The sequence below is a fragment of the Oncorhynchus clarkii genome, chromosome 18, assembly GCF_045791955.1.
Source record: "Oncorhynchus clarkii lewisi isolate Uvic-CL-2024 chromosome 18, UVic_Ocla_1.0, whole genome shotgun sequence".
Taxonomy (NCBI): domain Eukaryota; kingdom Metazoa; phylum Chordata; class Actinopteri; order Salmoniformes; family Salmonidae; genus Oncorhynchus; species Oncorhynchus clarkii.
Genome location: NC_092164.1, coordinates 30,307,071 through 30,331,522, shown reverse-complemented (window position 1 = coordinate 30,331,522; position 24,452 = coordinate 30,307,071). Strand labels below are relative to the sequence as shown.

At 42.1% G+C, this 24,452-nt stretch overlaps 1 long non-coding RNA gene across 1 annotated transcript; it reads left to right on the top strand.

The window, feature by feature from the left end:
• Nucleotides 1-516: 516 nt before the first annotated feature.
• On the top strand, nucleotides 517-22,396 carry LOC139373309 (uncharacterized). The gene is made up of 3 exons (XR_011627560.1): nucleotides 517-897; nucleotides 19,925-20,091; nucleotides 20,636-22,396. It is a non-coding gene; the product is annotated as an uncharacterized lncRNA (long non-coding RNA).
• Nucleotides 22,397-24,452: the final 2,056 nt, after the last annotated feature.

Sequence of the window (24,452 nt, the reverse complement as noted above, 5' to 3'; positions counted from 1 at the left end):
CTGTACTCCCTGCAAAGGTTCAACAAAGTACTGAGTAAAGGGTCTGAATACCGATGTAAATGTGATAATTAATTTTTATTTTAGTTTTTGCAACCAAAAAAAACTAATGTTTTTGCTTCGTCACTATACGGTATTGTGTGTAGATTGACGAGGGGGAAACGATTTAATCCATTTTAGAATAAGGCTGTAAAGTAACAAAGTGTCGATAAACTCAAGGGGTCTGAATACCTTCCGAATGCACTGTAGATCACTGGCTAGGCCTACTACAGTGTTGTTTTGCATTGTGTTTGTACAGCAGTAGCATTTTGTTATGTGAAATATCTGATTCATTGAATCGCACTAAATTCTTATTGAGGCCACTCTTTTCACTAAGAGTTAACGTTTATTGCGCATGCTGCGACTACTGCAGTCCTTCTCACCCCGCCCCTTTATATTACAGTAGGCTATAGCAGAGACCCCTGAATCGACAGAATTTCAGAGGCTATTGCGATTCGGTAAAGGAAGGGTGGGAGACATCTGGGCGCTCGGGGGTCACATTAGCGCAGAATTTGGAACGGTGTGTTCACTTTCATGGTCGTTTACATTTAATTTCCTTAAATTTAAATTTCTCTCTTCCATTTGGATTCATTTTTCTATTGTTAACGGCTATAGCCTCACGCGCGCGCGTCCAGTTTCAATAATCTTATTGCGCAAACCCGATGACACATTAGGGTTTATTCCATCTATATACGCTGATCAGCCAGGAGTTATGAATTTCTATTTTGCAGTATTTGCCTTCATGGCACCGTGCATTTTTGTTATAGTAACAGTAGGGGTATCATGTATAATTCATCGAAGGAGGCAGAGTCGGCTTTGAAAACGCTCACTTCTATGATGGACGCTCTGGTTCGTATTAGTGTAAGTAATTCTATACTGTCTGTGGTCTGTGTTAACATGTTTTGTTGTTTTCCCGTTGTAGTCTATTCTAGTCTATGACCTTTTATAGGCTAAATTTGATGCATACAGGCAGTAACAGATTGCCACCATTTTTGTTCAGGTTTCTGATTTGCCCGCATTTTCCACCTGTCGGACCACCCTTATTACATCATAATTTGGTCTATAACCTCACAACATTCAAGCACAATAACTCATGCCATTCCAACATTTAACACGGCTCAATGTAACACATTGATATATATATATATTTTTTATACGGGCCTTTCTATAGGCTATTTCTAGAAAATATATAGCCTCTTTCTCCTCAACCTGCCCATCACCCTATTCTTCTACCTTGAATGTGGTAATTCATTCGTTATGTTAGCCTAAATAGTACTAAACCTAGACATTAAGGAAACAGATATGCATGTTTTAAATAGCACTGTAGCCAATACAAAATCGGAATCGGGTTGCTTGCTGTCTTGTGATGTTTGAGAACAGAATGTCGTACACCCATGTCGTATTGTGAATGTTTACGACTTCCCATTAGGCTACCATTTAAAATGTCCATTCAATTCTCTTGCATTTTTTTTTATATCAAGCTGCGTCCAAATATGTTGAAGCCTTCCAAATGTATTGAACCACTTAGGTAGGCCTATCATAGGCTTAATAAATTTTGGTGCACATTTCTGAGACAAAACTATATGGTGCTTTATAATGGCTTGTGTAAAAACATGTAACTGCAACATTATACAAACTGGAAACAAAAAGAGAAACCATGCAAATAAAATGCCACACACTTTGTGGAGCTCCTGGGATAAGCAGGGATAGGGATGCTCATTACCACGGAGACGGGATTCAGGCCAGGCCCATGGAGGCCTTTTGCTGCAGAGGGGGAGATAAGGCCAAGAATGTACGAATTCTCTGAAACCCTGCACATGTGTGAGATTCTCTACTTTTCACTAAAGGAAAGATTCACCTATTTTTAATGTTATATTATTTTGGTGCATCTCTGAGTGATGTTCTTTCAGTTCCCAGAGTCATTTCATGCTTTCATGTGTATCTGAGCTTTTGCCGCATTTGGCAAAACGCATCATACCGTCTGTTTTTCTATATTTTGAAAGTGATATATCTTGAAAACTTGATTGCTGACATGCAAAACATTTTTGGACTGTTATCAACAGTTGATTAATGAAACAAATACCAAAATATAGTTTGAGTGGAATTGTCCTTGTGCACACCAACTTCTGTAAACTGTATGCGTTCTGGCGGAAGTCCATTAATTTCAATGGGAGGCAATCTGCACTGCTGCGACTCATCTGCTGGACTAGGTTGCAGTGTGTCGCATGTGTTGGATTTCTTTCAACTTGTGTGTTGCTTTGCCGTGCCGTTTCAGAAACAAAAGTAGATGAACCACAGAAGGTGCTGTGTGCGAAGATTTTTCTCTGAACGTTCTGAAAACATGACTTTAAATAGAACCACGAGGAAACCTCCAGGAAACATTATGCTGAAGTACTGAAATTCCCATCTCAGAAACATGCAGTATGGTTTTCTGAACATTATGTGCCAGCTGGGTATCCTGTACCCTTCACAGAACATTGTGGGAAGGGTGTAAGCAAAATAACCATAGGACAACCACGCGCTCACCTAGGTCTAAGAAACATATGGTTCTCAGAGCGTTATGTTCTAGCTGGGTTGTATCCTTTTCTTTATGTCATAAAAATTGCCCAGGGTTCTTATTTCTGCTGTACAGAGGCTACATAATCATGTCAATACATTTGGTTGAGGGTTCAGAAGAGGGTGAGTAAAGAGAAAAACGTGAAGGGAGGGGAGAGTGAGCAGCAGTTATATATATAAAACAGAGTTGCTGCAGATCTTACTTTTCCAGACATTCGCTACCATCAGCCAAGGCGCCGAAGCCTCTGTACATGTGCCGGACCCCTCACTCCGCGCACAGTCTCAATCCACTCCACTTGTAGAGAACAGGATACCGAATGATGCTCGCTTAATAAAGTTAGATCAAAGCTGAATCAATGGCCGTGCTCGAGAGCATATCAAAACGACTGCAGGAGACTGCCGACTGACTCATGACTCATTATTATTTGTAGATCAGTCAGTCACAATTTAACAATGATACATTGCGGTTTTGATCCTTTAGAACACGGACAATGTCTGCATGATCACGTTGCTTGTTACGTTACAGCCTTATTCTAAAATTCATTAAAAGTGTTTTTCCTTCATCGATGTACACACAATACCCCATAATGACAAAGCAAAAACATTTTTGAAATTTTTGTAAATGTATTAAAAATAAAAAACGGAGTACTGATCATGATCACATGGTTTTTGTAAAGTTCATGCAGTTGCAAATCGGACCATCTTTAGCCCTATAATGCAACACACTACGAAAGGCGCCCCTCGAACATTCCCAAAGACTCCCTTTTAATTCCAATTGATATAGCCTAGTGCGTCAAAAGAGTGAATTCAGTCAATGTTTTCTTTTTTGATAACTAGGTTACTAGTGTAGCCTATGAGTTCACTCTTTTGACGCACTAGGCTATATCAATTGGAATTAAAAGGGAGTCTTTGAGAGTGTTCGAGGGGCGCCTTTCATAGTGTGTTGCATTATAGGGCTAAAGATGGTCCGATTTGCAACTGCATGAACTTTACAAAAACCATGTCATCAAAGGTCATGAAGTATTGAATGCAGTTGGCTGAAAAGTTCTGCAGTTGCTCATCACCAACTTCATCCTGCAGCCCTCACCTGCATTGTGGGAGGCTCTATTGTCAACCAATCATTAAAGTGTTTTTTTTTAACCAGATGTGACTGAAACAGGAACCAACTTTGCTGCAATTCATGTATGCATTAGATACAGTGCCTTGCGAAAGTATTCGGCCCCCTTGAACTTTGCGACCTTTTGCCACATTTCAGGCTTCAAACATAAAGATATAAAACTGTATTTTTTTGTGAAGAATCAACAACAAGTGGGACACAATCATGAAGTGGAACGACATTTATTGGATATTTCAAACTTTTTTAACAAATCAAAAACTGAAAAATTGGGCGTGCAAAATTATTCAGCCCCTTTACTTTCAGTGCAGCAAACTCTCTCCAGAAGTTCAGTGAGGATCTCTGAATGATCCAATGTTGACCTAAATGACTAATGATGATAAATACAATCCACCTGTGTGTAATCAAGTCTCCGTATAAATGCACCTGCACTGTGATAGTCTCAGAGGTCCGTTAAAAGCGCAGAGAGCATCATGAAGAACAAGGAACACACCAGGCAGGTCCGAGATACTGTTGTGAAGAAGTTTAAAGCCGGATTTGGATACAAAAAGATTTCCCAAGCTTTAAACATCCCAAGGAGCACTGTGCAAGCGATAATATTGAAATGGAAGGAGTATCAGACCATTGCAAATCTACCAAGACCTGGCCGTCCCTCTAAACTTTCAGCTCATACAAGGAGAAGACTGATCAGATATGCAGCCAAGAGGCCCATGATCACTCTGGATGAACTGCAGAGATCTACAGCTGAGGTGGGAGACTCTGTCCATAGGACAACAATCAGTCGTATATTGCACAAATCTGGCCTTTATGGAAGAGTGGCAAGAAGAAAGCCATTTCTTAAAGATATCCATAAAAAGTGTTGTTTAAAGTTTGCCACAAGCCACCTGGGAGACACACCAAACATGTGGAAGAAGGTGCTCTGGTCAGATGAAACCAAAATTGAACTTTTTGGCAACAATGCAAAACGTTATGTTTGGCGTAAAAGCAACACAGCTGAACACACCATCCCCACTGTCAAACATGGTGGTGGCAGCATCATGGTTTGGGCCTGCTTTTCTTCAGCAGGGACAGGGAAGATGGTTAAAATTGATGGGAAGATGGATGGAGCCAAATACAGGACCATTCTGGAAGAAAACCTGATGGAGTCTGCAAAAGACCTGAGACTGGGACGGAGATTTGTCTTCCAACAAGACAATGATCCAAAACATAAAGCAAAATCTACAATGGAATGGTTCAAAAATAAACATATCCAGGTGTTAGAATGGCCAAGTCAAAGTCCAGACCTGAATCCAATCGAGAATCTGTGGAAAGAACTGAAAACTGCTGTTCACAAATGCTCTCCATCCAACCTCACTGAGCTCGAGCTGTTTTGCAAGGAGGAATGGGAAAAAATGTCAGTCTCTCGATGTGCAAAACTGATAGAGACATACCCCAAGCGACTTACAGCTGTAATCGCAGCAAAAGGTGGCGCTACAAAGTATTAACTTAAGGGGGCTGAATAATTTTGCACGCCCAATTTTTCAGTTTTTGATTTGTTAAAAAAGTTTGAAATATCCAATAAATGTCGTTCCACTTCATGATTGTGTCCCACTTGTTGTTGATTCTTCACAAAAAAATACAGTTTTATATCTTTATGTTTGAAGCCTGAAATGTGGCAAAAGGTCGCAAAGTTCAAGGGGGCCGAATACTGTATATTGCACAAATCTGGCCTTTATGGAAGAGTGGCAAGAAGAAAGCCATTTCTTAAAGATATCCATAAAAAAGTGTCGGTTAAAGTTTGCCACAAGCCACCTGGGAGACACACCAAACATGTGGAAGAAGGTGCTCTGGTCAGATGAAACCAAAATTGAACTTTTTGGCAACAATGCAAAACGTTATGTTTGGCGTAAAAGCAACACAGCTGAACACACCATCCCTACTGTCAAACATGGTGGTGGCAGCATCATGGTTTGGGCCTGCTTTTCTTCAGCAGGGACAGGGAAGATGGTTAAAATTGATGGGAAGATGGATGGAGCCAAATATAGGACCATTCTGGAAGAAAACCTGATGGAGTCTGCAAAAGACCTGAGACTGGGACGGAGATTTGTCTTCCAACAAGACAATGATCCAAAACATAAAGCAAAATCTACAATGGAATGGTTAAAAAATAAACATATCCAGGTGTTAGAATGGCCAAGTCAAAGTGCAGACCTGAATCCAATCGAGAATCTGTGGAAAGAACTGAAAACTGCTGTTCACAAATGCTCTCCATCCAACCTCACTGAGCTCGAGCTGTTTTGCAAGGAGGAATGGGAATACATTTCAGTCTCTCGATGTGCAAAACTGATAGAGACATACCCCAAGCGACTTACAGCTGTAATCGCAGCAAAAGGTGGCGCTACAGTATTAACTGTAAGTAAGTAAGTAAGTATTAACTTAAGGGGGCTGAATAATTTTGCACGCCCAATTTTTCAGTTTTTGATTTGTTAAAAAAGTTTGAAATATCCAATAAATGTCGTTCCACTTCATGATTGTGTCCCACTTGTTGTTGATTCTTCACAAAAAAATACAGTTTTATATATTTATGTTTGAAGCCTGAAATGTGGCAAAAGGTCGCAAAGTTCAAGGGGGCCGAATACTTTCGCAAGGCACTGTATGTGCAATTGAATGTGGTATTTGAGGATCTCTCTCACCAAAAGATAGTACTTTACACACATATATTTACAGTTTGTGAGTGTGTGATATGGGGGTTGGAGACATGTTTATTTTGACATTACAACGAAAAACTTTTGTAAACAATGGCAACACTACCATGTTGCAGTGAGCCCTGCTGTTGGAAAACCACATCAGTGTCCAATTTTCGGCTGTCGCAGATTATCCTCCCCCGACTTCACTCCTCGACTTTGTCTACAGTCGGTTGCTTTCCTTACTACTGAATGTGCCATTAAAATAATTTGCATCTCACAAATCCTGAGCAGGGAGTTGAGGACCAATCAAATTAGATTCCATCACTCTAGCAAAGAATGTGCCATCGTCCCTTCATTCTACGTTCATAACAGTTTTGTTCTTTACTACACTTTTATGACCTGTATAATGTGTCAGAAAAATATCCCAATGGTTCATGCATTCAAAACAAGAGATGTTACCTGTGTGATATAATCGGTCTGACTAAACTGTTATCAATTTAAGTAGATTTGCTGTGGTAAACGAGGAAATATTTGATTTATATTGTAAGGAATGCTTGTCAAATATACTGAAAAAAATATATAAACGCAACATGCAAGAATTTCATTGATTTACAGAGTCACAGTTCATATGAGGAAATCAGTCAATTTAAATAAATCAATTAGGCCCTTATCTATGGATTTCACATTACTTGGAATACAGATATGCATCTGTTGGTTACACATACCTTAACAAAATGGGCCTCAGGATCTCGTGTCACGGTATTTTTGTGCATTCAAATTGCCATCGATAAAATGAAATTGTGTTCGTTGTCTGTAGCTTATGCCTGCCCATACCATAACCCCACCGCCCCCATGGGACACTCTGTTCACAACGACATCAGAAAACCACTCGCTCACACAACGCCATACATGTGGTCTGCGGTTGTGAGGCCAAATTCTCTAACATGACGTTGGAGGTGGCTTATGGTAGAGAAATTAACTGTTGAAGAATTCAATTAGAATTGAAAGAGAACTTTCAACAACATTTCACACAAGCACTGATATTTAATCCTTCCTCCTAGGATGAGTCTCCTCCTACACATCTAAACAGCCAATGCATCTTTGTTGCTAGACAGAACCATAGTGATATCTGTTCTTCCTCACTTTATCTGACCTGACCTCTACCCAAAAAGTGCTCACTCCTCCCCAACTCACAGCTGTCATGGTGCCTGGTACCAGACTAGGTCTTTTCTCCTCCCAGAGGATCCCTCCCATAGGATCCCTAATGGCTAACAATAGCATATCCTGAAATAATGTAAATGTGATACATTACCCTCTCTCCCTCAGTGACATGAATAAGTATATTTCATATTCTCAGAATCCAACAATAGAAAAAGTATTTTAGGTTGCGGTAATGAGGTGACCAGCAACTGAGATCAGCTGTGCAGGTGAATTTAGCGCTATTCATGGTTTAATGAGACATCAGATGGCGATAATCTAGTGCCATTGGTGGTTGCAAAAGGCCTGTTGTTATTTAATTATATTCCAGTAGCCTACACCCGTTAGCCTATGCATTGTAACATAATGAAAGGTGTGAAAACCGATAATAGGCTAGTTTACTGTTAGTGTTTCCGTGGCTGAGTTGGTGAGCTGCTATCGGCCATCAGTAGATTGACAGATGTAGGTCTACTATAGAACGATAAACTTTCCTTCAATGTGGATGCTCGCCCACATTTTATACTTAGGCTACAGTGCCTTCAGAATGTATTCATACCCCTTGACGTATTCCATATTTTGTTGTGTTACAGTCTGAATTCAAAATGGATTGAATGCAAAAATTAAATCTCACCAATCTACACACAATACCCCATAATGACCAAGTGAAAACAGGTTTCACATTTATTCAAAATAAAAAACAGAAATACCTTATTTACATACAGTACCAAAGTTTGGACACACCTACTCATTCCAGTTTTTTTTTTTATATATATTTTTTGTATTTTCTACATTGTAGAATAATAGTGACGACATCAAAACTACTTTAGGGCCTTATTGCAAACAGGAAGCATGTTTTGGAATATGTTTATTCTGTACAGGCTTCCTTCTTTTCACTTTGTCACATAGTTTAGTATTGTGGGGTAACTACAATGTTGTTGATCCATCCTCAGTTTTCTTCTATCACAGCCATTAAACTGTTTTAAAGTCACCATTGGCCTCATGGTGAAATCCCTGAGCGGTTTTCTTCCTCTCCGGCAACTGAGTTAGGAAGGAAGATTGGATCTTTGTGTGAGTTATTATGTGACTTGTTAAGCCAATTATCCTCCTGAAGTTATTTTGGCTTGCCATAACAAAGGGGTTAAATACATATTGACTCAAGACATGTCAGCTTTTCAGTTTTAATACATTTGTAAAAATGTGTACAAACGCAATTCCACTTTGACGTTATGGCGTATTGTGTGTAAACCACTTGTATTTTTTCAACAACATTATAATTGATTGGTGGCGCAGTCTACTAAGACAGTTGGTAATCCTGCATGGGGCAAATATATATCAAAAAGTAAAATCCTTTATTTACAATATTTACAATATGCGTGTTGGATTGAACTGATACCCTAATCTTAATTTTCAAGGTGATGATTGCACTTTTCTTTCCTTCTTTCCAACACAATTCCGCAATAAATGTGAGTTTAGATTTAAAAAATAATAATAATCGCATCACGGGGGATTCAAATTTACACAGAGCTCACAAATAAGCCACCCACAAATAATCCCCCTCCTGAACCAACATTTGCACTTGATCTCCCCCTTCTAGCTCTGACTTTGCTGATGGCTACTTTATTGAGGAAAAATTGACTTACTATGCCTGTGATAGAGTATGTGGTTGTACCAACTAGCTATCTTAAGATGGATGCACTAACTGTAAGTTGCTCTGGATAAGAACATCTGCTAAATGACTAAAATGTCACATGTAAATGTGAGGGGTCTCGGCGCCTTACTGAGCTAACTGTCCAGAACTGTATTTGCTTGCGATGAACATCATTTTATTATCCAAGTGGCTCGTTTCAGATCGTTTCATCTTGTTCTTGATACATTCGCTGTGTTCAAATACACATACTAGCATACTGTATACCACATACTTAATGAGGATATACTACATACTATACACTATTAGTTCATTTTAGTATACTGTAAACGAACGGTATCCTTTCAGTTGAGCATACTAGTGCTACGCCAGTCTACCAGAAGTTGATGCTGTTGCTATGCAACCTCTTGCTAACTTTTTAGCATAACAAATTACTAGCTAGACATTTTACGACTTAGGGTGTTTTCGTAAATTCAATCTGGAGTGCCAGAATAATTACAATGTTTCGTGATTATTGGTGTCTGGGCATTCGTAAATTCAGAGCGTTGTCAGATTGTTCGTTCGTAAATTCATAGCGTTTCCCTCTCGGAGCGTTCAGAGCGCACACTGGCCGAGGAGTAGGGTTGATCCTATCGTTCTGATCATCACAACGGCAGTCAAGCACACAACAAGCTAACTGGCTAGCGACATCGAGACAGAAATGACAGACCACCTCACTCTGAACATTTTACTCGCCCTAGCAGAGCTGGTTAAGCTGTTTTCATGTTATCCAGAGCGTTGGTGACTGTACTTCTGGCAAAAATTTAATAATGATTTTTTTGCCAACGTTTACTGACCCCGGCCATATTCAACGGGTGTTGAGCGTTCATAAATTCATCAGTTATTCTGCGCTCTGGCACACTCAGGGGAGAGTACTCTGAAATCAGAGTAAATAGCCAGAGTGATTTTTTGTCCATTGAGAACGCATAACGACTATACCACTTAGCTAAGAATGACGTGATTTATCAAGTCAATAAACATTGGATAGTTAGTTAGATATCATATAGTTAATATACTGGCAATTAGTAGCCAACTAACATTAGGTAGCTAGCTAGCGATGCACCCTGTATTATCGGAATATTAAACAGCGTTTAAGAAATATATTACCTTCAACAGTGTTTTCTTGTGATCAAGCCATCAATGTTTTGTGATTATTGGTGTCGTAAAAATGTTAGCTAACGGGTTAACAATTATCATGTTTGACATTTCAGTGGAAATACTACTATTATCAGCGGTAAGCGGTGTGTATTATCAGGAAACGGTCCCCAGTTAACGCCCACCTTAATATTCTGTTAAATTACAAGATATATCTGTTTAATTTTATTCAAAAAAAGAGACACCAACCTTGTATCCGAAATGTTTACTAGATAGTTGACTAGTTCCCCCTCCGATGTTGGTAGAAAATTAGCTAACATACCAGTAGTTAAAGCAATGAATTTGTATCCGCTCTCGCTGGACCCCGTCCGCATGTTTTCCGCCATTATTTAAATGTGAAAACGATGTGAAGCCACGCCCATTTTCTGAAGAATTGCATTATTGGCCCTAAAAGCACGGAAATAGTGTCCACTGCTTGTTTACCTCGTATTTTGGAGAATGTAGCACGACATCCAGGAACTTTTGGCATACTAACTCTATCCATACTATGACCAATTAGCATACTACATACTTAATTTACGTCACAAATAGTATGGTGAGTATGATTATACAAACACAGCTAATTTATTTTTGAGGTGTTTTGACTGATTTCATATTAATGCTAATATGGCAAAAAAAATGTTTTAGTTGCTAAAAAAAATACCCGTCTATGCTTTAGTGAGAAAGTGTTCGGATCAGGTGCAACTACATGTACCCACCCCCAAAATGAATATTTATGAGCAATTCCCCCCATCCACAACTTCTCACCTGAATGCATTTTTTTAAACATTTGAAGCGGTTGGGAAAAGGCTGCAATTGCGGTTAAGACTTACCCTTTAACCTTTGAGTTGTTTCTGTTTTAACACTGTAACCACATGGAATTAATGCGTCAAAAATAGATGTTCATCCATGAGTCAAAGGGCAATGGGCTGGATTTGAACCCATGCTGAGTCTGGCATATGTGTGCTGGGGTCAGTTGCTATAATAATTTATTCTGCCTATTGCTTCTTTTCAACATACAGTGCCAGTCAAAAGTTTGGATACAACTACTTATTCAAGGGTTTTTCCTGATATTTACTATTTTCTACATTGTAGAATAATAGCGAAGACATCAAAACTATGAAATAACACATATGGAATCATGTAGCAACCAAAAAAGTGTTAAACAAATCAAAATATATTTTAGATTTTATATTCTTCAAAGTAGCCACCCTTTGCCTTGATGACAGCTTTGCACACTCTTGGCATTCTCTCAACCAGCTTCACTTGAAATGCTTTTCCAAAAGTCTTGAAGGAGTTCCCACATATTCTGAGCAATTGTTGGCTGTTTTTCCTTCACTCTGTAGTCCAACTCATCCCAAACCTTCTCAATTGGGTTCAAACCTTGGCTCAACCAGGTAGGCTAGTTGAGAACAAGTTCTCATTTGCAACTGCGACCTGGCCAAGATAAGGCATAGCAGTGTGAACAGACAACACAGAGTTACACATGGAGTAAACAATTAACAAGTCAATAACACAGTAGAAAAAAGGGGAGTCTATATATACATTGTGTGCAAAAGGCATGAGAAGGTAGGCAAATAATTACAATTATGCAGATTAACACTGGAGTGATAAATGATCAGATGGTTATGTACAGGTAGAGATACTGGTGTGCAAAAGAGCAGAAAAATAAATAAATAAAAACAGTATGGGGATGAGGTAGGTGAAAATGGGTGGGCTATTTACCAATAGACTATGTACAGCTGCAGCGATCGGTTAGCTGCTCAGATAGCAGATGTTTGAAGTTGGTGAGGGAGATAAAAGTCTCCAACTTCAGCGATTTTTGCAATTCGTTCTAGTCACAGGCAGCAGAGAACTGGAACGAAAGGCGGCCAAATGAGGTGTTGGCTTTAGGGATGATCAGTGAGATACACCTGCTGGAGCGCGTGCTACGGATGGGTGTTGCCATCGTAACCAGTGAACTGAGATAAGGCGGAGCTTTACCTAGCATGGACTTGTAGATGACCTGGAGCCAGTGGGTCTGGCGACGAATATGTAGCGAGGGCCAGCCGACTAGAGCATACAAGTCGCAGTGGTGGGTGGTATAAGGTGCTTTAGTGACAAAACGGATGGCACTGTGATAAACTGCATCCAGTTTGCTGAGTAGAGTGTTGGAAGCAATTTTGTAGATGACATCGCCGAAGTCGAGGATCGGTAGGATAGTCAGTTTTACTAGGGTAAGTTTGGCGGCGTGAGTGAAGGAGGCTTTGTTGCGGAATAGAAAGCCGACTCTTGATTTGATTTTCGATTGGAGATTTTGATATGGGTCTGGAAGGAGAGTTTAGAGTCTAGCCAGACACCTAGGTACTTATAGATGTCCACATATTCAAGGTCGGAACCATCCAGGGTGGTGATGCTGGTCAGGCGTGTGGGTGCAGGCAGCGAACGGTTGAAAAGCATGCATTTGGTTTTACTAGCGTTTAAGAGCAGTTGGAGGCCACGGAAGGAGTGCTGTATGGCATTGAAGCTCGTTTGGAGGTTAGATAGCACAGTGTCCAAGGACGGGCCGGAAGTATATAGAATGGTGTCGTCTGCGTAGAGGTGGATCAGGGAATCGCCCGCAGCATGAGAAACATCATTGATATATACAGAGAAAAGAGTCGGCCCGAGGATTGAACCCTGTGGCACCCCCATAGAGACTGCCAGAGGACCGGACAGCATGCCCTCCGATTTGACACACTGAACTCTGTCTGCAAAGTAATTGGTGAACCAGGCAAGGCAGTCATCCGAAAAACCGAGGCTACTGAGTCTGCCGATAAGAATACGGTGATTGACAGAGTCGAAAGCCTTGGCAAGGTCTATGAAGACGGCTGCACAGTACTGTCTTTTATCGATGGCGGTTATGATATCATTTAGTACCTTGAGCGTGGCTGAGGTACACCCGTGACCGGCTCGGAAACCAGATTGCACAGCGGAGAAGGTACGGTGGGATTCGAGATGGTCAGTGACCTGTTTGTTGACTTGGCTTTCGAAGACCTTAGATAGGCAGGGCAGGATGGATATAGGTCTGTAACAGTTTGGGTCCAGGGTGTCGCCCCCTTTGAAGAGGGGGATGACTGCGGCAGCTTTCCAATCCTTGGGGATCTCAGACGATATGAAAGAGAGGTTGAACAGGCTGGTAATAGGGGTTGCGACAATGGCGGCGGATAGTTTCAGGAATAGAGGGTCCAGATTGTCAAGCCCAGCTGATTTGTACGGGTCCAGGTTTTGCAGCTCTTTCAGAACATCTGCTATCTGGATTTGGGTAAAGGAGAACCTGGAGAGGCTTGGGCGAGTAGCTGCGGGGGGGGGGGGGGAGCTGTTGGCCGAGGTTGGAGTAGCCAGGCGGAAGGCATGGCCAGCCGTTGAGAAATGCTTGTTGAAGTTTTCGATAATCATGGATTTATCGGTGGTGACCGTGTTACCTAGCCTCAGTGCAGTGGGCAGCTGGGAGGAGGTGCTCTTGTTCTCCATGGACTTCACAGTGTCCCAGAACTTTTTGGAGTTGGAGCTACAGGATGCAAACTTCTGCCTGAAGAAGTTGGCTTTAGCTTTCCTGACTGACTGTGTGTATTGGTTCCTGACTTCCCTGAACAGTTGCATATCGCGGGGACTATTCGATGTTAGTGCAGTCCGCCACAGGATGTTTTTGTGCTGGTCGAGGGCAGTCAGGTCTGGAGTGAACCAGGGGCTATATCTGTTCTTAGTTCTGCATTTTTTGAACGGAGCATGCTTATCTAAAATGGTGAGGAAGTTACTTTTAAAGAAAGACCAGGCATCCTCAACTGACGGGATGAGGTCAATGTCCTTCCAGGATACCCGGGCCAGGTCGATTAGAAAGGCCTGCTCACAGAAGTGTTTTAGGGAGCGTTTGACAGTGATGAGGGGTGGTCGTTTGACTGCGGCTCCGTAGCGGATACAGGCAATGAGGCAGTGATCGCTGAGATCCTGGTTGAAGACAGCGGAGGTGTATTTGGAGGGCCAGTTGGTCAGGATGACGTCTATGAGGGTGCCCTTGTTTACAGAGTTAGGGTTGTACCTGGTGGGTTCCTTGATGATTTGAGTGAGATTGAGGGCATCTAGCTTAGATTGTAGGACTGCCGGGGTGTTAAGCATATCCCAGTTTAGGTCACCTAACAGAACAAACTCTGAAGCTAGATGGGGGGCGATCAATTCACAAATGGTGTCCAGGGCACAGCTGGGAGCTGAGGGGGGTCGGTAGCAGGCGGCAACAGTGAGAGACTTATTTCTGGAGAGAGTAATTTTCAAAATTAGTAGTTCGAACTGTTTGGGTATGGACCTGGAAAGTATGACATTACTTTGCAGGCTATCTCTGCAGTAGACTGCAACTCCTCCCCCTTTGGCAGTTCTATCTTGACGGAAGATGTTATAGTTGGGTATGGAAATCTCAGAATTTTTGGTGGCCTTCCTGAGCCAGGATTCAGACACGGCAAGGACATCAGGGTTAGCAGAGTGTGCTAGAGCAGTGAGTAAGACAAACTTAGGGAGAAGGCTTCTGATGTTGACATGCATGAAACCAAGGCTTTTTCGATCACAGAAGTCAACAAATGAGGGTGCCTGGGGACATGCAGGGCCTGGGTTTACTTCCACATCACCCGCGGAACAGAGAAGGAGTAGTATGAGGGTGCGGCTGAAGGCTATCAAAACTGGTCGCCTAGGGCGTTGGGGACAGAGAATAAGAGGAGCAGGTTTCTGGGCATGGTAGAATATATTCAGGGCATAATGCGCAAACAGGGGTATGGTGGGGTGCGGGTACAGCGGAGGTAAGCCCAGGCACTGGGTGATGATGAGAGAGGTTGTATCTCTGGACATGCTGGTTGTAATGGGTGAGGTCACCGCATGTGTGGGGGGTGGGACAAAGGAGGTATCAGGGGTATAAAGAGTGGAACTAGGGGCTCCATTGTAAACTAAAACAATGATAACTAACCTGCACAACAGTATACAAGGCATATTGACATTTGAGAGAGACATACAGCGAGGCATACAGTAATCACAGGTGTTGAATTGGGAGAGCTAGCTAAAACAGTAGGTGAGACAACAACAGCTAATCAGCTAGCACAACAACAGCAGGTAGAATGGCGATTGATTAGGCAGAGAGGGTCGGATTAACTACACACAGAGCCTAAGTGCGGCTGGGGCCGACAGATAAAACATAAACAAGCAGAATGGATTACCGTGATTAATGGACAGTCCAGCATGCATCAGCTATGTAGCCAAGTGATCAGTGTCCAGGGGGCAGGGAAGCTGGACTGGCGAGTGTTATCCAGGTTAGAAAACTAACAACGACTAAATAGCTTGTAGCCAGTTAGCTGGTTAGCTTCTGGAGGTTATTGAGTGTGTTCTAAAAATGTAAAGATAATAGCGGTTCCGTATCACATTGGATGAGGCAGGTTACCGGAAGGTATAAACAAATTAAAAATCGAAAAGGGATAGAAAGTAAATATGGGTTCAGTGAGTGTTTGGGACGCGGCGATTCAGACGGTTAGCAGGCCTGTGCTAGCAAGCTAACAGTTAGTAGACGGTGCTAAACACGGTAGCAGTTAGCGGACCGGGCTAAACAAGCTAGCAGTTAGCAGGCCGAATTTGCAAGCAAGGAGATAGCAAGGGCTAGAGAGTTAGCCTTTGGGGACGTCGCGATGGGGGGAGTCTGTTTATTCCTCTTCATGCGGTGACATCGATGGACCGGTCGTGGGTCCGGATATTGTAGCCCAGGAGCTCAAAATGTTCCGTTTGCGGTGGGAATCCGGGGTTGAGAAATAAAAATAAAAAAATAAATAAGTCCGTTATGCTCTGGTTAGAGTCGCGTTGTTCGAACTGGCGAGAGCTTTCCGAGCTAAAGGTTAGCTGATGACCGGTTAGCTGAAGACCGCTAGCAATGTTTTGCTGAAGCTGGTAGTTAGTTGGCTAGCTTCAGTTGAGGGGTTCCAGATCCGAAGTAAATATAAATACTTTAGGACTGCCGGGGTGTTAAGCATATCCCAGTTTAGGTCACCTAACAGAACAAACTCTGAAGCTAGATGGGGGGCGATCAATTCACAAATGGTGTCCAGGGCACAGCTGGGAGCTGAGGGGGGTCGGTAGCAGGCGGCAACAGTGAGAGACTTATTTCTGGAGAGAGTAATTTTCAAAATTAGTAGTTCGAACTGTTTGGGTATGGACCTGGAAAGTATGACATTACTTTGCAGGCTATCTCTGCAGTAGACTGCAACTCCTCCCCCTTTGGCAGTTCTATCTTGACGGAAGATGTTATAGTTGGGTATGGAAATCTCAGAATTTTTGGTGGCCTTCCTGAGCCAGGATTCAGACACGGCAAGGACATCAGGGTTAGCAGAGTGTGCTAGAGCAGTGAGTAAGACAAACTTAGGGAGAAGGCTTCTGATGTTGACATGCATGAAACCAAGGCTTTTTCGATCACAGAAGTCAACAAATGAGGGTGCCTGGGGACATGCAGGGCCTGGGTTTACTTCCACATCACCCGCGGAACAGAGAAGGAGTAGTATGAGGGTGCGGCTGAAGGCTATCAAAACTGGTCGCCTAGGGCGTTGGGGACAGAGAATAAGAGGAGCAGGTTTCTGGGCATGGTAGAATATATTCAGGGCATAATGCGCAAACAGGGGTATGGTGGGGTGCGGGTACAGCGGAGGTAAGCCCAGGCACTGGGTGATGATGAGAGAGGTTGTATCTCTGGACATGCTGGTTGTAATGGGTGAGGTCACCGCATGTGTGGGGGGTGGGACAAAGGAGGTATCAGGGGTATAAAGAGTGGAACTAGGGGCTCCATTGTAAACTAAAACAATGATAACTAACCTGCACAACAGTATACAAGGCATATTGACATTTGAGAGAGACATACAGCGAGGCATACAGTAATCACAGGTGTTGAATTGGGAGAGCTAGCTAAAACAGTAGGTGAGACAACAACAGCTAATCAGCTAGCACAACAACAGCAGGTAGAATGGCGATTGATTAGGCAGAGAGGGTCGGATTAACTACACACAGAGCCTAAGTGCGGCTGGGGCCGACAGATAAAACATAAACAAGCAGAATGGATTACCGTGATTAATGGACAGTCCAGCATGCATCAGCTATGTAGCCAAGTGATCAGTGTCCAGGGGGCAGGGAAGCTGGACTGGCGAGTGTTATCCAGGTTAGAAAACTAACAACGACTAAATAGCTTGTAGCCAGTTAGCTGGTTAGCTTCTGGAGGTTATTGAGTGTGTTCTAAAAATGTAAAGATAATAGCGGTTCCGTATCACATTGGATGAGGCAGGTTACCGGAAGGTATAAACAAATTAAAAATCGAAAAGGGATAGAAAGTAAATATGGGTTCAGTGAGTGTTTGGGACGCGGCGATTCAGACGGTTAGCAGGCCTGTGCTAGCAAGCTAACAGTTAGTAGACGGTGCTAAACACGGTAGCAGTTAGCGGACCGGGCTAAACAAGCTAGCAGTTAGCAGGCCGAATTTGCAAGCAAGGAGATAGCAAGGGCTAGAGAGTTAGCCTTTGGGGACGTCGCGATGGGGGGAGTCTGTTTATTCCTCTTCATGCGGTGACATCGATGGACCGGTCGTGGGTCCGGATATTGTAGCCCAGGAGCTCAAAATGTTCCGTTTGCGGTGGGAATCCGGGGTTGAGAAATAAAAATAAAAAAATAAATAAGTCCGTTATGCTCTGGTTAGAGTCGCGTTGTTCGAACTGGCGAGAGCTTTCCGAGCTAAAGGTTAGCTGATGACCGGTTAGCTGAAGACCGCTAGCAATGTTTTGCTGAAGCTGGTAGTTAGTTGGCTAGCTTCAGTTGAGGGGTTCCAGATCCGAAGTAAATATAAATACTTTAGGAAAAATAGCTACGTTGGGTGAGGCGGGTTGCAGGAGAGTATTTAGAAGAAGTTGAGGTTCAGCAAAATGTTTTAAAGATATGCGAAGAAAAAAAACGAAAACAAACGATATATACAAGGGACACGACACGACAACACGTCCTACTGCTACGCCATCACTCTCCTTCTTGGTCAAATAGCCCCTTACACAACCTGGTGTGTTGGGTCATTGTCCTGTTTAAAAACAAATGATAGCCCCCCTAAGCGTAAACCAGATGGGATGGCGTATCACTGCAGAATGCTGTGGTAGCCATGCTGGTTAAGTGTGCCTTGAATTTAAAAAAAAAAATCAAAGACCGTGTCACCAAAAAAGCACCCCCACACCATCACACCTTCTCCTCCATGCTTCACGGTGGGAAGTACACATGCGGAGACTCACAAAGACACGGCGGTTGGAACCAACAATCTCAAATTGGGACTCATCAGACCAAAGGACAAATGTCCACCAGTCTAATGTCCACTGATTGTGTTTCTTGGCCCAAGCAAGTCTTTTCTTATTATTGGTGTCCTTTAGTAGTGGTTTATTTGTAGCAATTCAACCATGAAGGCTTGATTCACGCAGTCTCCTCTAAACAGTTGATGTTGAGAAGTGTCTGTTACTTGAACTCTGTGAAGCATTTATTTGGGCTGCAATTTCTGAGGTTGGTAACTTATCCTCTGCAGCAGAGGTAACTCTGGGTCTTTCTTTCCTGTAGCAGTCCTCGTGATAGCCAGTTTCATCATATCGGTTGATGGTTTTAGCGACTGCATTTGAAGAAACTTTCAAAGTTCTTGAAATGTTCCACATTGACTGACCTTCATGTCTTAAAGTAATGGTGGACTGTCATTTCTGTTTTCATATTTGAGCTGTTCTTGCCATAATATGGACTTGGTCTTTTACCAAATAGGGATATCTTCTGTATACCACTCCTACCTTGTCACAACACAACTAATTGGCTCAAATGCATTAAGAAGGAAATAAATTCCACAAATTAACTTTTAACAAGGCACACCTGTTAATTGAAATGCATTCCAGGTGACTTCCTCATGAAGCAAGTTGAGAGAATGCCAAAAATGTGCAAAGCTGTCATCAAGGCAACGGGTGGCTACTTTTTGGTTACTACATGATTCCATATGTGTTATTTCATAGTTTTGATGTCTTCACTATTATTCTACAATATAGAAAATAGTCAAAATAAAGAAAAACCCTTGAATGAGTAGGTGTGTCCAAACCTTTGACTGGTACTGTATAATAAAACAATTGATTTTCCGTAACGAAAAATACATATACCCCCTACAAATATGTAAATGTATTCTAATACACATAAGAATTCACACAAGACGCGTTGTAGCCTTCACGTAGCCTACATAAGGTAGCCTACAATGTTGACACAGTATTGCATCATATACAAACACTGCTTCCTGCTGCCACCTGGCGGCGATTAAAAATATTTATTTAGATATTCAAATCCCCCTGCTGCAGGATAATTTTCCTCCTGTGACGAAAGTGGTCAAATTAAGATCCGACATCTGTACATACATACTTAATTACTTAGTTAGTCCTCTTCATTCCTATGCAGAACATAAGGCATTCCAAATGTAAGCTACTTGCCTAGTATCCTACTTATAATAGTTTCCACCCCCAGGATCACCATCAGTCACAGACACCAGAGCACAACCCACACCTCTGGAAGCCTCCCTGGGAGCTCTCATCATGACAAACCACAAGCACGCTGGCAGTGGAGATGCCAAGACCCTCATTAATAAAGAGCTAACCAACCTCATCAAGGCTAAGCCGCCAAACATTGCTGGGGTGAGTCATTGCAACACCTCGGGCCAGTTTCCCGGACACCGATTAAGCCTATAGTCCTGGACTAAAAAGCACTTTCAAAAATGAAGATCCATTGAGCATGCTTTTTTTTAAAGTCCAGGACTAGCCTTAATTTGTGCCTGGGAAACCGTTCCCTTATGAGATAGAAAACACTATTCTAATGCTTTTTTTATATTGTTAAAGATGCAGACCGGGATCTTAAGCACTTACAAATTCGTAACATATTTTACGAATTGGAATTTGCAGGACGTAACATATATGAAATGGATGAAGTAGTACACCATTTTTTTTCAGGGACCCGTTTTTGCTCGAGCACTACTTTCAAAACTACAGACTGAAATTATGCAAAAGCTCTGGAGCGTCACTTTAAATGCGTCATGATTTTAAGAAGTTTTATTGAAGTTTTATTGAACTTTGACTGATTCTGTATTGCAGTCCTAGCCATTCGGTGTGAATGACAATTAAATACAGAAATCCTAATTTATTGTGTCTTTCTTGTGATCCTATATTACATTGACATAAGCAGAAGGGTGGTCCTGAAGTGGGGCACCTGATGATGATGCTGGACCAGGACGCTGACGGCTCCATGAACTTCAAGAAGTACATCACCTTGATTGGATCCCTTACATGTGCAACTGTGCCCTAGCGGGAAAATGCCAGCTTCCATCTGCTTTGTGCAGTGTATTACATTACACTCGTGCAGCCCAGTACATAATTGGAAATGTATAGTTTGATTCAACGCAATTCCCCCCTTCTGCAAATCAAATATGTATCTGTTCAGATTTTTGGTCTCTGGATAAGCTACCAACATTCTCATCTCCGGAGCATTTAAAAAACTCAAAACAATATTTCCCTTTGGATCATGGCACTTGCTTTCATGACTGTTACTTAAGACAGCAAGTTGTGCGATAAGCCTACTCACTGCTGCGTGTGTTGGTGGCTTGATGGCGCATGTTTTGATAGGCCTACCATGAACCCATGTTATCCAGATCTATTAAAACAGCTTACAACAGAAATAGAATTAGCCCTACTATTGTAATGCATGATTACAATGCAATTCCCCCCTCCTGCAAATCAAAATGGGTCTGGATTTACTGGTAATATTCTCAACTTCAGAGCATAAAAAAAACTCCCATAGGCCTATTTCCTGTGGGATCAGGCGCATGCTATGTTTTAATAGGCCCACCAAGAACCCATGTTATCATTATCTATTATTAAACAGTAGGCCTGTAGGCTAGTGCTGGTCCTGCATGTCCGATGCGCAAGATGCACATCTAAATTGGAAGTGAGAATGTCATTTTCACTTCTCCAGTGTGGGCTGACTAATCTACCAGCTCACGTTTGTTGCCTATGTTGTAGGCCTAGTGTTAGTTTGACTCATTGTGTACAGTACTTTGCTTTATTTGACAGCATTATTTTAAAGGATTTGAGGGTTAGTTTAAGAGTTGGGGAAAACAGGGCAATGAGTCATTAGATCAGCCATTGAAGATTTTATGCACAGGGAATAGGCTGCTATAAACCCATAGCACTGTTGATAGTATACCTTGGATACTGTGGATTGCTGCATGTTGCATACATGAGGTGTATAAACCCTGGATGACTGACAGGGGGCGCTGTATTGAAGTCACCTCACAGCCATCTTGGCATCTCTGCAATGTAAAACATATTTTTGAAGATATAGAAATGCATTTATTAATGTCTACATTTGTTTCCTGACACATTTATTATATTACAGACACCATAATGCACACTTTTAAATTATATTATGTGAGCTAAACATATATATATATATATATATTACAAAATCCTTAAAGTATATATTTTTGGAGAGTACTAATGGTACTGTCCCCAACAACAACAACAAAAATATTTAAATAGCCATGGGAAGTAGGGGTGCTGCAGATAGATTACAATAAAAAAAAGTGTTAATAAAAAATACATATGTTTTTTAAAGAAAATGTAAAATGTGTTTATCACTAGGCCTTTATTACTCCTGTATGAGAGGAGCAGAGAAAAAAAAACTCCTTATCAGCAGAGCCCGCAGAAATGCCTCCGTTCTTTCACCATTCATTGTTCCCATAGGGGGATTTTACAACCACTTCAAACAAGGTCTGTGTTTCATGTAGGCTTTCCCTCTCGGACAAGGTGACTTGTATCAATATATTCGGCTCTATTTACCCCCAGATTCTAAAATACTAATTAGCCTCAAAGGCAACATATGAAAACCTACAAATCCCTGTAAGCTCCTGCGAGTCATCTCTAGCTGACACCTTTGCTGTCAGATAGCTAACTATAGACAAAACCCTTCCAACACTCCTGCTCTTCAGGACTTCCTGCAATGACTGAAACAGACCAAAGCAGGAGAATAGTATTCCGGGTTGAAACAGTTTACCTAGTTGAGAGGTGATAAGACTCAGGCATACCCATTGGTTCTAGAATAGAGAAGGTTTGCAATTTGGCATCAATTACATGACAGTTATTCTACCTAAAAAACAAACGTGTGAATACCAATTACCTTTCACATTGGTAGTTACAGTCTTGTCCCATCTCTGCAACTCACATACGGACTCGGGAGAGGCGAATGTTGAGAGCCATGCCTCCTCCGAAAACACAACCCCGCCAAGCCACACTGCTTCTTGACACAATGCATGCTTAACCCGGAAACCAGCTGCACCAATGTTTCATAGGAAACACCGTAGACCTGGCAACTGTGTTAGCGGACGGAAAACCCTCCACTAACCCAGATGACACTGGCCCAATTGTGCGTCGCCCCATGGGTCTCCCGGTCGCGGCCTGGTACCGTACCAGGATCTGTAGTAAGGCAGCTAGCACTGCGATGCCATAGACCGCTGCGTCATTCTGGAGGCCCCAATTCCAATTAATTTTAACCACATTATAACAAGTAGGACTAAATAAGGTTACATAACCTTGTCTAGTAGCTTTACTAATAATTTGCTGTCCAGAGTGTAACAGCAAACAGATCAATGTCTTCCCGAAGTAAAGTAAGTATAAAGTTGACTCAAGAGAAGCTAATCAGTCAAAAACTCTCAAAAAGCCAGACCAAAATAATACAGCTAGCTGTACAAGTCAAGTAGTAGGTTACTGGAAATAGGCTTCCCACCCCCCACCCCTCACCCACAGACACAAACAAACATGATCAAGAATGCCTAGCTTCATCATCAAAGTTAATTAGCTAGTTAACTAGCAAGCTAGACTGTTGGTTTATAAAAGCCAAAGAAAGCTAACGTCGTTGTTAGGAATTTCTCATGCATTTAAATATCAAAACAAATAGATGGCTAATGTAACCAGTCTACACTTGGGCTCCCAAGTGGCGCAGTGGTCTAAGGCATTGCATCTCAGCTAGAGGCGTCACTATAGACAACCTGGTTTGAATCCAGACTGTATCACAACCGGCAGTGATTGAGAGTCCCATAGGGCGGCGCACAATTGGCCCAGCATCGTCTGAGTTTGGCCGGTGTAGGCCATCATTGTAAATAAGAATTTGTTCTTAACTGACTTGCCTAGTTAAATAAAGGTTGAATTAAATTTCGAAAATGGCTAACTAGCTAACCATTAGCTAGCCTACAACTCAATGTCTTACAGGAACGAGCTCACTGGCCAAGCACATGCACGTTCGTGGATGGTCCGATCACTTCTGACACCAATTTAATGAAACAGACAGGGAGCAGGTCTCCTACCCTCAACCTTCTGGCCCGAAGTCCAGCGCGCCATCGACTGTGCCCCAAAAGCATGCTCGAGCGGCAGAGTCCAGAATCTACGCTTTTAAACCCAGGGTCGTTACAGTATTGATAAAAGTAGACTTGTCTGAGAGTTATTTACACAGTTCTCAAAAACACAGTTATCAAAGTGTTTCTAAAATCTCCTATGGGAAAAAGTAATGGTGGAAAAACAATTGGAACCGTTTCCATGTTTGACCACTAGGTTTTTATGGGTATTATGATTCATACTGTGATACTTTATGGCCAATACATAGCATCAGCAATCCAGGGTTTATATACAGAAATGGTTGCATATTAAGGGTGTGTTCGTAAATTCACTCTAGAGTGTCAGAGAGCACTTGGAGTATGCGCTGGGCGTTCGTAAATTCAGAGTGTTGTCAGATTGTCCATTTGTAAATTCAGAGCTGGTCCGAGGGTTCTGACCTCGCCCATTTTACTCGCCCTAGCAGAGCTGGTTAGGATGTTTTCCTGTTATCGAGAGCGTTGGTGATGATAACTGTGACACTGGCAACAACTGAATTACGTTTTTTTTCCGACGTTTACTGATATCGGTCATATTGAACGGGTGTTGCACGTTCATAAATACATCAGTTATTCTGCGCT